Genomic DNA, 15,974 nt, shown 5'->3' with positions numbered 1-15,974 from the left:
ATAAACCATTAAAAATCAAAAGGCTATTTAAGTTTTGTTTAGACAGGCAAGTCTCAAGTTCCTTAAAAAATAAAAAAATAAAAAAGTCCTGAATCAACAGATCTATTTAAGAAAACTATATCACCTTTTTTTTTTTCTCTCTCTATTTGAAAGGTTTACTTCTAGATGACTTCCATGGTTAAACCTGGTATGGTATGGGTTTCATCAATTTGGAAGCCACCTCTATTTAAGCTTTCCAAGTTTTATAACTGGCTTTAAAACACAAAATCAAAACCACAAATACAGATGTACACACACACACATTCTCCGTTCCCAGACTTCTCCTAACGATCTCCTTTATCTTCAAAGTAATTGGCACCCCCCGGGGACTCTTGGTTTTTCTCTATGCTTGGTTGTCCAGGAATGCCAGCATTCTCTCACAGATGATACTGGACAGGCACGTCAGCCTGGCAGCAAGAACACGTTCTGGGCTGAAGCCGCTGCCAAGAACAACACCCCATTCTTCCCTCCCTGGGGGACTCGTGGGCCTGAACCAGACCTGTGTTTTGGACTAGGATCCAAACTTCCAGCCTAGAGCAAACCCACCGCTCCTGGCCAGGCACCTTGGATTCTTCTGACCTAGGAATAATTAGGGAGGAGGCGAGTCAAAAACCACCAACCTAAACTAACCTAAACCAGGTCCTGCCTCCCAACTAAACCAGGATTTACTCTTCCTCCAGTGATTTCATTAGTCTCTAACAAAATTAATTAACCTGGGTTATAACTTTACTCTTTTATTTTCTTGTTGTTGTTCTGAGTTTCTTTTTTAATCATTATTGTATTTTTTTCCATTGCCATTTAGTCCCCTATACCCCCCTCCCCCCAGCAATCACCACACAGTTGTCCACACCCATGTGTCCTTTTTCCTTTTTGCTCAGTCCCTCCACCCCCAACCTCCTCCGCCACTAGCTCTCATCCTGCTCTCCATCTATGTGTTCGTCCCCATTTTTCTTGAATAACTCTACTCTTTTAAATATCTTCCCTAAATATCTTGTAGGCAATATGTACTAACAGTTAATTGAGTTCTATGGTATTACAGCAGGTAAAATTATACCCTAGCATTATTTGGTATCAAAAAAATCTAGATTATACGGCTCAAGAAATTTAATCCTGTAAGTAAATTATATTTCTTTATAACAGCATAAAGCTTAGAAAAACAGATAAACAAAAAGAAATGGAAGAAAAATTCCCATGATTCTCCTCGTCATCCAGATATGCATCACTCTCTTACCTATGTACATGTAGCAGGATGATATCTAAATATTAATCGCTTTGCTTTTTGTGTTTATTGCTCTGGACCCTTGGCTAGAGAGTGTGCACCCATTACTTTAGAGATTTTTAGCAGAGGTACCCACCACATATTTTTTCTTTTAAAACCAAATCCATATTTGCAGTGTAAAGCAGAAAGAATCAGAAAGGATACGCAAATAGTTGAAAACAGCTTTCCCTGTCCCACCGCCCCCACTGTACCTCCCCCTCCCTAACAGGGTAAGACCCTTTGAGTTGGGAAATAAGAGGAAAGTCAAGAGAAACAAGAGTCAAGGGCACATTGGGCCCTGGGACAGACTGTATCCCTCCTCCTCTTCCTTACTTACAAATGCCCAGTTTTGGTCAGGTGCCATTTTCCCATCGACTTCTTTGCAGGAACATATGATCATGTGACACAGTACTAGCCAATTAGATGTGAGCAAACGTCCACTGAAATTTCTAGAAAACATTTTTCTTCCTTGAAATAGACACCATATCTTCCTTCTTCCTTCCTCAAATGCAGAAAGGATACTGAGTATATGCAGCAGCCAACTTGCAACCACTAGGCAACAAGCTAACAGGCTGAGATAGGATAGAGAACAATGAGATGAAGGCCCTAGACCTACACTGTCCAATACAGCAGTCCTTAGCCATATGAAACTACCGAGCAACTAAAATGCAGCTAGTCCAAATGGAAACGTGCCTTACGTGTAAAATACACAGTGAATTTCGAGGAATTAGTACCAGAGAAATGTAAAATATCTCCTTAGTAATTTTTATATTGATTGCATATTGAAATGACAGTATTTTGGACATACTGGGTTAAATAATATATATTATTAAAATTAATTTTGCCACCCTGACCAGTGTAGCTCAGTTGGTTGAGCGTGGTCCCACAAAATGAAAGTTCTCCAGTTGGAGTCCCAGTCAGGGCACATACTTGGTTGTGGACCAGGTCCCCAGTTGAGAGCATGTGAGAGGCAACCAATCAATGTCTCTCTCTCACATTAATGTTTCTCTCCCTCTCTTCCTCCCTCCCTTGCCCTCTCTCTAAAAATAATAAGAATAAAAAAGTTAATGTTACCTGTTTTACTTTTATCCTGTTGCTATTAGAAATTTTTAAATTACATATGTGCCTCACATTATATTTCTATTAGACAGCACTACTCTAGAACATGAACGACATTAGGGAGTCACTGTAACACTCTTGCTGAGTAAGAAAATAAATCCATATTGATTTAAGCTGTCGTTAGTCAGGTTATCTGTTTCTTGCAAACAAAAGCATTCCTGACAGATACAAGAGTCCTTAAGGTGAAGTCTCAGGGTGGGCATAAATTAAAGAAACCCTTTGAAGATCATGGAGCTGAAAATAGAGAAGGTGCATGAGCTGAGGAGGTATAGATGTTCCCAGTAGCCTCGGGGAACAGCAATCATAGAGAAGGAGGGGCAGAGGGGCACACCTATGTATCAAAGGAGACTAGTCGGCCCCTTGGATCATCATGACTCCCAACTGAGAACCATTGCTTTCATTAGAAATCCCCCCAAAACTTCAAATATACTATTTTCCTTTGGAAGAATTTTCTCCCTTGACTTTTTTGCTATTAATATTAATGTGATATACCTGATTCTAGATGTGAATTTAATAAAATTCTTACTCCATTGTCTTAACTTTTTTTTAAAGGTTTTATTTACTCATTTTCCAGAGAGAGGAGAAGGGAGGGAGAAAGAAAGGGAAAGAAACATCAATGTATGAGAGGAACATTGATCATCAATTGGTTGCCTCCCACATGCACCCCACTTGAGGACATGTGTCCTGACTGGGAATTGAACAAGCAACTTTTTGCTTTCCAATACAACATTCAACCAACTGAGACACATGGTCAGGGCTTAACTTTATTCTTAGAGCCAAACTATGAAACCTTTTCTGTTTCTGGTCTTATATTTTATTCTTAGAAAATATCATTCTTATCCTCTACATCCGTTCTATTGATGGATAGATCGCTGTACCTTAAGTGATGTTACCTAATTGCAAGGCATTTGAGACCATCTAATTTTGCCTACTTGTTGTCAACTAAGCAACAGTCTTCAATGTTGCCCGCGGTGTGCTTATATCAGAAACATAGCAAACAATGTTGGTTGCCTACCTGACAGCCATTTCCCCTTATTTCTTGTTCAAAGAGCGCCTCATTTGTGCCTGTACAAGGGAAAAATATGCTCCATGATGGCGGGTTCTTCTCCAAGTTTCCCTACCCTTTCTCTGTGAATGACTTAAGGATGAGCATGTGGTGGGCACACAAATTTTCCCAGTCAGACTGAGGGGTGGTATAACTTTGAAACAATTTATCTTCCTGATAAAAACTTCTCTCTTCCTGTTTTGGATGTTGTGACACATGTATGTGATGTTGGGAGTTGTGGCACCCATTTTGTGACTGTGAAGGACTTAAAAAAAAAAGACAAAAAGCACATCAGTCACAAGACCTGGAAGAACAAAAGAGGGGGCAAGAAATCTTGCAAACTAGAAAACAGATGAGCAATAACTGATGACAGACCCAAAAGAGAGTTGAATTCTAAGCTGACAGTAAGGAAAGCTGAGAACCAACCTGATTAACACTTCAGAATCCTCAAAGGAGTTGATAGTACCAGGGATCTCTGGAACTGGGAATGGAAGAAAATGATAAAGTAAGGAGGTTGCAGTTAATTTCCTAGAGCCCTTTACTCATTCCATACCGCTAAGCCAATGCCTCTTTCCCACACCAGCAAAATACCAGTGGTTTATTCACTGGAGAAGGTAAAATGGTTTTCTCTAAGTTTGAGAACAGTTGAAATCATGGGTACTGTACCAAAATTAGGTGTATTAAGTGACCGTGTATTCACTAAAGGCTGAATCAATACTGAGACCCTCAACTCTCTTTCCTTAGTTGATTCCCAAAACACTAGAATCAGATCTTAATCCTCCAGGTAAATAATTAAAACACTTTCCAAGTATTTTAAGCAGTTCAAGAGGAAAGAACAAAAGATGAAGACATGAGGATAGAGGACAGTCACTCAGAACACCTACACTGAGGCTCCCAAAGTGAACAAGTTTTACCCACACTTTCAGGACTGAAAATTGTCTTTTGGGTTCTTGCTCTTAATCAGCAGCAGACAACGCAGGATTTCCAGTCATCTGAGAAAGGCCCCTAGCACAGACACTGGACACCAAGTAAACTGAAGGGGGGGTGGGGGGACCAACTTGAAGGAAACAGAAGGGAAAGAAAAACTTTGACAACACTCTCTAAAAATATTCTCAAAGAGAAAAAAAAAATATTTTGTTTCTATAAAAAAAGAACTAAATGCTATTTTTAAAGTATAATTTGAGCGTAAGAATGAGCACTTGAAAATTTTAAAATATGCTAACAGAATTAAAAACTCAAAATAAAGGTTGGAAAATCATCGGCAGCCGTCCGTCTCGAGAGACGATGGTGTAGCTTCTTGAGAGTCTATCTGCACCGCCGAGAATGGCTGTGCAGTCCGACTCGGGAGTGACAATCCCTGCCGCACTTGTTACAGGTGAAGGCAGATGGCTGTTGTTGCTGCTGTTGACGCTGCTTCCGCCTCGATCTTTTCTGGGCAGCCTCGTTGCGGGTTGGAAAATACATTTGTAGAAATCTCCCAAAAATAGAGCAAAAAGATGAAAGCCATGTGAAGTAGCAATTAAGAAATTTTAAGTTAGATAACTAGTCCAAGAAGTACAACATCCAGATAATACAAGTTCCAGAAAGATAAAAGAAAGAAAGAAAGAAAGAAAGAAAGAAAGAAAGAAAGAAGGAAGGAAGGAAGGAAGGAAGGAAGGAAGGAAGGAAGGAAGGAAGGAAGGAAGGAAGGAAGGAAGGAAAGAAAGAAAGAAAGAAAGAAAGAAAGAAAGAAAGAAAGAAAAGAAAGAAAGAAAGAAAGAAAAAGAAAGAAAGAAGAAAGAAAGAAAAAAAGAAAGAAAGAAAGGAAGAAAGAGAAGAAAATACTCAATTTAGAAATATAGGGCATACATCACCAGATTGAAAGAACACTCTGGAAACCACACATCAAGAATGAAAGAACTCACTCATGGCACGTAATTGTGGAATTACAAAACACTGAGGCTCACAGAGATGATTCTACCAACCCCTCTCAGGAGAAAGGGAAAAGGAGTCACATATAAAGTATTAGGAATCAGAATGGCTTCGTATTTCCCAATAGCAATGCTGAAAGCAAAACAACTGTATCACTTTGGGTTTGGCCAAGAAAACAAAAGCCAGTCTAGGTACACAAATAGGAAGGGAATCAAAGGCTTAAACAACTACCAGTTCAGAGTGTGAAGGTCAAAGGAGAAGCCAGTAGAAGCAGCGAATCACAGGACTTCACTTGCAAGCCACAGAAAAATCTCAGCACTCTAAGGCAAGCCACCAACTTCAATCTCAGCTGCTGAGCAAGGACCTAAGGGCCACCTGTAAGAGCTGAGAGCAGTCCCCTCTAACAGCCAGCAAGACAATGGGGACTTCAGTCCTATTGCTGCAGGAAACGGAGCTTGGAAATGGAGCATTTCCCAGTTCAGCCTTCAGATAAGGCTACAGCCAGTGGACACCCTGATTTCAGCATTAGGAGATCTGAACAGAAGGGCCAGCTAAAATATCCTCACCTGTGGACACTGTAATTAAAAAGTATACTATTTGAAGCTGCTACATTTGTGGAAGCTTGTCATGTGTCAATAGAAAACTAACATGTGCCCCATGGCCTGCTGTCTGGGTGAGCTGAAGGAATTCACTGTGTCTCATAAAAGGGGTCAGCTTTGATTTCCTCTTGAGAGTAGGAGGGAGGCCATAGAAAGCTTGAAAGCAGCAGATGTCCTAACTGTGGTGTAGCCTCTGTTTCCCAGAACTCACTCTTGATATGAACCCCTGACTTCCCAGAAGCAGCTCTTGGATTCTCTCAGGAGCACAGAAGCTAAACATGCCTCAGAGATCTGTTCAGCTTATCTTTTGAGAGCTTGCCACAATGGTTGTGCTTGCCACTTGGTTGTCAAAAATATAAACAAAATATTATGTAAATGTACAAATAGGTGGTAAAAGTATAAAGCAAAACAAGGGATAATTACTAAAAAATCAGAAGAGTAGTTCTTCCTTCTTAAGGAAGAGGGCGGAGAATATGATTAAGTAGACTATAGAGAGGAATTCCAAGTAACTAGCAATGTTTCACTTGTTGACCAGGGAAACAAGCATATAAGCGTCAGTTCACCATTACTCTTTAAACTCTACATATATGGTTTATACAGTCTTCTGTATGTATTACATCTAACACCTAAGTGCTTAGCACAGGTAGTGTTAGACAGAAAATTACAGATTAAGTTTTCATCCTGACTGCTTTGACTTTGAATTCCTTTGATTAGAACTTCAACTACAGTGTTAAAAGTACTGGGAAATGGAGTCCCTAAAAACTGGGAACACTTTAGAGTTTCTATTAGTGGAGAAAAGGTGGAATAGTTAATAAACAATATCAGAATGGTTTCATACCCCAAACATCACACCAAAATAAATTCTAGATAGATCAAGATTTCTATATGAAAAATTGGAAACCTGAGAGTATGAGAAGAAAATATGGGAGAATTATTTTGTAATTTGGGAATAGAGAAAGTCTTTGTGAGCATGATACAAAATATAGAAACTATAAAAGGAAAGAATAAACAGATATCTATTTTTTAATTCTGCTTATAAAAAAAAAATACACAAGAGGCAAGAAAACCTGGGTGCAAGTACTTGCATTCCTAGAAGTCAATAAGAAAAAGACCAATAATTCAGTTGAAAATAGGCAAAGGATATGAGCAGACAGTTCCCAAGAAAAAATTTCAAATGGCTTTTAAATGTAAGAAAATATGTTCAATCTTCTCTATAATAAGAGAAATGCAGATTAAAACTACCATATTGGCAGACAAAAATCTTGATACTGCCGTATGGATGAAGGTTAGAGAAACAGATGCTCTCACATATTGCTGGTTCAAGTGTAAAGTGGCTCAAACCCTGTGGAGAACAATTTGACAGTATCTATGAAAATCTAAAGTGTATATTCTGGCAGGCACCATTAGTTGTATACCCCAAATCATTCCTCCATATTTCTTGCTAACAGTTGCTCAGGTGGCAACATGCCAAACTCTTAAGCAATGAGTAGCTATTTATTGATTTCATTTGTGTTTATTAAGCATTTACTGTGTAGTAGGCACTGTTCTAGGCATTGCAGATACAAGAGTGAAGGAGGAAGACCAAACCCCAGTCTTAATGATAATTCTGTGCCAACTGATTGAGATTTCAGCACAAAATGGCAACTGGAGTATTTTGATGTATATTTCAAATAATAGATGACCATGTAATTTTCATTAAAACTGAGACACTTATGAGAGTGAATTAAGTGTTGTTAATAAAATACACTGGGACACAGGTGCTATCTGGGATTGTCACAGGCAAACTAAGAAATACGGCTGCCCCCAGTAATCCTGAGATAATGACAGCACCATTGTCTCAGTTGCTGTTCTAAACAATGTTCTTCCATTCCAAAATGACGCTACCAGGAGTCTTCCAGTCCACTCTGAGAGGGGAGGGGAGGGGAGGGATTAGGACCCAAACTAGCCCTGGAGAAAGTACAAATGACAGATAAATATGAAAAGATACTCAACCTCTTTATAATGAGGAATCAAAAATAGAGAAAATATGTGGTCAGAATACTTTCAAAACACATGTAGCTTTGATGTGAAATGTTAATGCAATACATAATTTTCTGGACATACCTCCAGAAATAACACTGGTTAAAACAGTATTGTTAAATTAAGGAAAATAAGTATTATACTACCCAGATTACAGTTTCTAAAAACAGCACAGAACACTAGAATACTAAAAAACAATATTGTAATCTGTACCATTCTCCTTTGACAAATAGTCACTTTACCAGCCTCCTTCTGAACCAGTAGTGGCTAAGGAAACAGAGAAATGACTGACAGAGTGCTCTTGGAAAGACTTACTTACCCTTAAAAGCATCAATTCAAAAGGAAAGTCTCTGCTGGAGCTGCCTGTTTCCTCATGCTTCAACACTGAGAGTGGCCACGATGCCTGCACCTGCTGCAGTATCTTGTAATGTGAAGTGACAAACATGGAGAGAAAAGTCAGTTTGCTAAGGGCTGTAGAGAAGAAAGACCCACAGGAAAGAGAAGAAAGAACCCAGAGCTCTAGATGACTTTGGGGAGCTGCTGGACCAATTTGACAGAGAATTGTAGCTATGGGTCAAAGATGGGGAAAAGACTTTCTGCTTTATACTCTTTGATACTTTTTAAATGTGCATGTATCACCTATGAAGGGTGGAAGAATATACTACCCTCAAATATGCCACTTTGGCATAAGGGTTGTTGTAAGCAAAAGGCACTTGAAAAACAACAGGTGTAAGAACAGAGCTCTGACCTTGCCTTTTTCTTCCAGAAAGCAGGAGCTACAACTCCCATGTGAAAGGTGTCCTGCCTATACCAGGAGGAATAAAACGTTCTTATCACCAGAGGTGAAACCTCAAGGCCAGGAGAACTTTGTACAAACAGACCTTGTTAAAATAATTCTTATCTTCTTTTAGCCTTCCCGTGTATTTTGGTTACTTTTCCACAATTGCCTATCTTTATTCAACCGAATATAAAAAAGCATTTATGTATTGCCACTTCTTTGGGTCTTCATTTTTCTATGAGGGCTCCCATGTACATGTAAAAATCGGTATCCTTTTCTTCTATTAATCTGTCTTATGTCGATTTAAACTTTTGTCCCAGGAGGAGACCCTAAAAGGGTAGACATAAAAAAGTTTTGCCTTCCCAACACCTATTTATACAAAACTGTAATGCCTGGGATCCCATCCATCCTTAAATTTTTGTTAAAAGATTTTTATTTATTTTTAGAGAGAGAGGGGAAGGGAGGGAGAAAGAAAGGGAGAGAAACATTGACATGAAGTGTGAGAGAAACATTGATCGGTTGCCTCTCACATGTGCCGATTGGAGGACCTGGCCTGCAACCCAGGCATGTGCCCTGACCAGGAATCTAACTGGCAGCCCTTCAGTTCACAGGCCAGTGCTCAATCCACTGAGCCACACCACCCAGCGTAATCTTAAATATTTAAATCAAAAACATCCTTTGTCTGTATGGGGATGACGATTTTTTAATGAAAATGTATTTTTTTAAAAAACCATGTAGTTTGATGAAAATGCAATACAAAGAAGTAAATTATAGACATAAAGGACCTTCAGTATCAGTTTTCATATTACACCGATAAAGCTCGAAGTGGCAGAAATCATTATCAGTAAACAAGCTAAAGCCTTCATAACCAGACCCTTTCACCTATTTTATCTGCAATTAATCCAGAGTATCGATTTATGTTGAAATTACAGGTCAAAACTTGACTGGAGTCTTAAAGAGTAGAACCCAAAAACCTGTGCCAAATGCTCTGAGAACTGACTTTGTTTTTAAGTTTTTTTTAAAAATCAGTATCCACACCTCTATGGTTTTGAAGAGAAAACCTGCCAAGGTTGTTAGTGTGTTACTCCTTCCCCTCAAATTCCAGACATTCTCATCTCTGGGCCTCTCACCAGGCGGGGAGAGCGCTGTGTGGAAACGGCAGTGATCTTTGTGGGTTACGTCTGGTTATACTTCACTAGGACACCAGAGGGCGCGCGGAGGGACGGCACTTGTTTTTCTTTAAATCCAGACTCAAATTCCGTGCTGTGAACAACAAAAGGCTAGGAACAGAGTCCCGGAGACAAAGGGACAAGGAGAAAAAGGCTGCTTGCACGCCCTGTTTTACTGGAGTCGAAATTGCTTCCTCATCTCACTCCCACCTCCGCGCCTAAAAAAATAGAAATAAACAACTTCAGCTACAAAATAATGAAATGTTTGACTAACAAGCAAAAGCGGAGTAGAATAGATTACTTAGTAGTCACCATATAGGTCTAGGAAAAACTATCACGGGTTGTGCACTTGAGCAATTTGCTGGCCTGATGTTAATATCTTTAAAAATATTTTTTTACTGTTTGTTTTTTTCTGAGTTCAGGAATAATTTACGCATATAAGAAGAAAATTTAGAAAATAAAGAAAAGCAAAAGGACAGATCGTCAACATACTCTAACCCAGTTAGAACTATTTTGACTATCTTCCCATATTTCTTTCCAGACTTCTTTCAGTGTTTATAAATGCATAGAAAAATGTGGCTCCATGCTGGTTTTCTTCTCATTTATTGTACCATCTTCATTTTTATCAATAAACTCTGAAAATACAACCTTGCTAATCACATCAGTGAATCACGGATGTAAAACTAAGAAATTTCGAATGTGCTACCGGCAGCTTTCTTCCTAAGAGCTTAGCAAGTTGTCAGACCTCGGTCATGTATTTGAAGCAGGAATGTTTCTGTTGCTTTGCATTTAGAAGATGAAACAGGCAAAGAACTAAAGAAGTAGAAACTTATTTCACCCCACTCCAAATAAACGAAACGAATTTGTCCTTCCCAGGAGCCTGAGGAGTGACCCCAAGGCTCCAGGGCCATCGGAACCCAGCGCTCCTCCCAATGGGGCCAGGGCTCACCCTTAAGGCCATTACATATCATTCCGCACAGTTACTGACACAGGCAGACCAGCAGGTGGTCAGCGAGACATTAAAAAAGTCAAAAACAGGAAGGTCACTGACTTTGAGACTTGGGGCCAATGCCAGCAGGCGGTTTCCTCAAAGGAGAGGAAGCTGAGCCGAGCCCAGAGGCAGACAGTCACAGGAAGGTGATGCCAAGATCTGATGCTCTGAAGTCACCGACCTAATCAGTGATCCTGCAAAGTCCCTTGCGTTTCTGCAACAAATAAAGGGAAGGGTGGTGATATTCTCAGCCCCGAGAACAGAGAGAAATAACTGGAGCTCTCAGGGCCTCAGTTTTCTTATCTGTGTAAGGAAAGGGTCTGAAAGATCTTTATGGTTCTTTCCAGCTGCTCAAAGTCTGTGGTTTTTCATTATCCCCAACTGCGCATTATAATGAACGGTGAAGACATTTCCTGCTTTCTGCAATCTTCTCCCACATGCAGCACCCCCTCTACTTGCTATTTTCAAATTCCCACATACCCTTTCACAAGCTCAGAGCCTTTATTAGTGCTTCCCTCTTCCAGAAGTGCTGGAGAACCTTTCCTTCTCCTCTTTCAAAGTTCCTCATCTTTTAAGGCCCAGGTGAAAAGTAGGTGTTTTTCAACCACCCCCAGCAGAGCTAGTTCTTCCTTCTCTGTAGTCCAATAGTACTTTGCACATACTTCCATCACTTTCTATTTGCGTGGCCTTAACATTCCTATAAATGGGGTGAAATTTGAATATTATACCAAACTCAGAGGACTGTAATAAGGATCCAATGGTTAATGTATGTAGTAGGCTCTCAATAAGCATGGACTATACCTTCACCATAGCATTTGACAAATTGCATTAAAGCTGTCAAAGAGTCTACCTCTCACATGATATCTGAGTTCCTCAAGGGCAGGAAGTGAGTCTTCCTCATATCTTTGTCCCAAATTCCTAGCTCCATGCCTGTTACAAATAATAAATAAAAAAAGGATTTTGGTGTTTGTTTGTTTTAATGAGAAGAAAAAGAGTAAAGTGTTGATTGAAGTGGAAGGGGATAGACTTTTCCCTCTCCATTTTAACTTTGGGTTACTGTTTAAATAAATTAAGATAGGAAATAGTGAATTATGATCACCCTTAATAGATTATTTTCCCCTTAACAATCCAAACGTACCCATCTAAATCTGTCTTCCAGGCCCAAATTATAAACATCCACCTTCAAATTTTAATGCTTATGGAGGGTTAGTTCCCATATTTGCATGGGGAGTTTTGCATTTTAATAAACATAAGTAGTAATGTTTCGGTGAATAAATGATTATAGAATCCAAAACTACCCAAGAGCAATTTAGGCTATTCTTTAATTAGGGGGCAGGAAGGAAGGGAAGAAGGAAGGTTGTGTAGTGAACTGGCCAAAGTTCATATTTACATTATGTTCAAAGGTTGGGTTGAGGAAGTGAGAATAATAGAGAAAAGAGGGAAAAAAAAAAAAACACAACAAATCAGATCATGTATGCTCTTATTTAAAAAAAAAAGTTCTTTAAGAGAGTACAAAGAGAAGACACAGCTTGGAAGAACATATATCTCATCTATGTGTTGATATATTTTAAGATATAGCTCAGATACAGTTTGGAACACATACCTGATTTTTTAAAAAGACTAGTAATTAGAATATATTTCAAAACTCAATAATAAGAAAACAACTCAATTTTAAAATGGGCAAAAGACCAGGATGCTTAAATAAATCCATGAAAATTTTCTCAACATCATTAACCATTCGGGGAAGTCATATTAAAACCACAATGAAATCCCACTACACATCTACTAGAATGGCTTGAATTTAAGAAGTGTACAGCATAATACCAAGTGCTAGAAAACATGTGGAACAACAGAACTGTCATGTGTTGTTGATAGGAATGTAAAATGTTACAGCCACTTAGGAATAGTTTGGCAGTTTCTTATAAAGGTAAACACACACTTACCCTAAGACCTAGCAGTTTGACTCCTAGGTATCGACCCAAGAGAAATAAAGATAGATGTCCACACAAAAACCTGTACACTAATGCTTTTAACAGCTATATATATATATAATAGTTGAAAACTGGAAACAACTCAAATGCCCATCGCTACTGAATGGATAAACAAACATCCATACAACAGAATACTAATCAACAATTTAAAAGAAAAAAAAAAAACTAGTGATACATACAAAAATGTGGATGAATGACTCTCAAAAGCATTAGGCTAATGGAAAGAAGCCATATTCAAAAGGCTACACAATGTATGGTTCCATTAATATGACATTCTGGACATGGAAATCAGATCAGTGGTTGCCTGAGGCTGGAGTGAGGAGATTGACTGCAGAAGGACATAAGGAAACATGGTGATAAAAATGATAGGGGTGATAGAAATAGTCTAAAATGATCAAAATTCATATAATGGTACTTAAAAAGGGGAGTTTTACTGAATATAAATTATACCTCGGTAAACCCTAAAAATAATAAATAAATAATAATGAACACGAAACTAAAAAAAAAGTTCTTAACATAGCCTGAGAGACCCCCACTGACCTTTGAGCCTTGTTTCTCCCATGATGCTCCTCACTCTAACCAAACCACTTCCGTCTTCTTTCAACACCTCTACTCTCTATGATTCCTCAGTTTCTATAACCTTTGCACATCCAGTTCCATCTACAGAGAAAGTTCTTTCCTCATCTTCTTCCTTGTAATTGTTACAGTTGTAATTTTACTTTTTTGTTGTTGCTGTTGTCCTTTGATTAGTGATATGTGTCTCCTCGACTAAAACGAAAGCTCCTTGAGTTCAGGTTCTGTGTTTGCTTAGCACTGGATCTCCAGCTCCCAGCACTATATTTAGCCTACACAATGAGTACTCAACCATCACATTCAACAGCTTACTCAATGTCTTAACCTTAACACATCCAAAACTGAAAGGCTGGTCATCTGTGGAAATACTGCTCTGCCATGTTGCACAATTCCAAGGAGTGCCATCCATAGAGCACCTATGTGAATAGTGCCCTGCATCCTCCCCAGTTGTGCCCTTCATGTGGACTATCATTTGGATGGTGTCCTCTGAAGTTGTACATTATTCTTCTCTACTTCAGTTGATAGCAACTCTGTCCCTCCAGTGGTTCAGGTCAAAAATTTTAGAAGCATCTTTTATTCCTTTTTTACTCTCACACCTCAGAAAATTTTATTAGCTCTACCTTCAAAATATATCATCAGCACCTCTCACATTCTCCATCACTCCCACGTTAGGCTGAACCACCATCATCTCCCATGTAGATTACTGCAGTAGAGCTCTCTGGTCTGCCTGCTTCTGTTCTTGCCCCCTATATTCTACTCTTCGGAACATAAATCAGACCATGCCACTTCCTTATTCAAAACCCTATAGTAGCTCCCTATTTCCCCTCAGAATAAAGTCCAAAATCTTTACAATAATATCTAAGGCCCGTTAGGTCCCCCAAATACCTATATGACTACATCCCTTACTTCCTTCAAGATTGCTACTTCCTTAAAATGAGTCCTACTTTGACCACTCTATTTAACTTGCTCCTGTCCAAACCCCCTTACCATGCTATTATTTTTCTATTTCCACTCTTGTCACCATCTAACATATTTATTTACTATATCCATTGTTTATTGTCTATATTCCTTTTGTTAGAATATAAACTCCATAAGAACAAAATTTACCCATTAAAACCTCCTATCTTCCAGCCAAGATGGAGGCATAGGTAGACATGCTTTGCCTCCTTGCACAACCATAAGAAAGATTACATCTACCTCAAAACAAAAAACAACCAGAACTACCAGAAAATTGAACTGCATGGAAGTCCAAAAACAAAGGTATAAAGAAGTAATACTCATCCAGATGGGTAGGAAGGGCAGAGACAGGGAACAGGGCAGAGAGGACACAGTGCAACAGTGGCAGCAAGGCATTCACTGTGGCTGGCCAGTGGAAAGAGCAGTCACACATTATAAAAGCCAGGAGGGACACCAAGCAATCCGAGTCCCAGGCCAGATTGCATAGCTCATGGTTTCAGCACCGGGAAAATAAAGCCTCATTGCTTCTGGCTGTGAAAACCAGTGGGGGTTGGGGTGGTAGAAGAAATTGCCGTCTCTCAGGAGAGTCCATTTAGAGGGCCCCTATGGTTCTAGAACAAACACAAACACAAACCCACCCACTCTGGGAATGACAGCCAGGGCAATAGCTAGAGAGGTGCCAGTCCCATATGGAAGTGGGAGGAGTGACCAGAAAAGGGGCAAGTGCTGAACAAGAGGCATGGTTCCCTCTCTGATCCCTCCTCCACAAACAGCACCACAACATGGTAAAAGGGGTCACCCAGCATTGACGAATACCTAAGGTTCCACCACTTAAAATGTAACAGGTGTGACAGCTCTACCTAAGACACAGAGACAAACACAAGAGGCTGGCAAGTTGAGAAGACAGAGAAATATGGCCCAAAAGAGAGAGCAGATCAAGGCTCCAGAGGGAGAACTAAACAACAAGGAGATAACCGACCTAATATATGCAGAGTTTAAAACACTGGTGATAACAATGCTCACAGACTTGACAGACATGATTAAGTACAGCAAACGCATAAGGGAAGATGTATAGACTATACTAAGTGAAATGAAGAAAAATCCACACAAAACTAATGGTGAAGGGAAGAAAGCTGGGGTTCAAATCAATAATTTGGGATATAACGAAGAAATAGACAGTCAACCAGTACAGAATGAAGAAACAAGAACTGAAACAAATAAGGAGAGGCTTAGGAACCTCTGGGACAACTTTAAATGTACCAACACCTGAATCATAGGGGTGCTAGATGGAGAAAAAGAAGAGCAAGAAATTGAAAACTTATTTGAAAAAAATAATGAAGGAAAACTTCCCTGATTTGGCAAAGGAAACAGACATACACGTCCAGGAAGCACAGAGAGTCCCATACAAGCTAAACCCAAAGAGGACCACACCAAGACACATCATAATTAAAATGCCAAAGGTTCAAGATAAAGAGAGAATCTTAAAAGCAGCAAGACGAAAGAAGAAAGTTAACTACAAAGGAAT

General features: G+C 39.4%; 1 long non-coding RNA gene across 2 annotated transcripts in view; it reads right to left on the bottom strand.

The window, feature by feature from the left end:
• Nucleotides 1-15,974, bottom strand: part of LOC150011205 (uncharacterized) — a 35,315-nt gene that overhangs the window by 16,908 nt on the left and 2,433 nt on the right. Inside the window, exons 1-2 of one of the 2 annotated variants that reach the window (XR_016510647.1) lie at nucleotides 8,310-8,406; nucleotides 3,888-3,942 (exon numbers count right to left, since the gene is read on the bottom strand). This is a non-coding gene — a long non-coding RNA (uncharacterized LOC150011205). Of the gene's footprint in view, nucleotides 1-3,887; nucleotides 3,943-8,309; nucleotides 8,407-15,974 lie in introns of those variants that run through there. The other variant, XR_016510648.1, reaches the window with a different exon arrangement.

This window comes from Furipterus horrens, unplaced genomic scaffold (genome assembly GCF_987537825.1).
Source record: "Furipterus horrens unplaced genomic scaffold, mFurHor1.1.pri manual_scaffold_4, whole genome shotgun sequence".
Taxonomy (NCBI): Eukaryota; Metazoa; Chordata; class Mammalia; order Chiroptera; family Furipteridae; genus Furipterus; species Furipterus horrens.
This window is presented reverse-complemented; position numbering and strand designations above follow the sequence as displayed.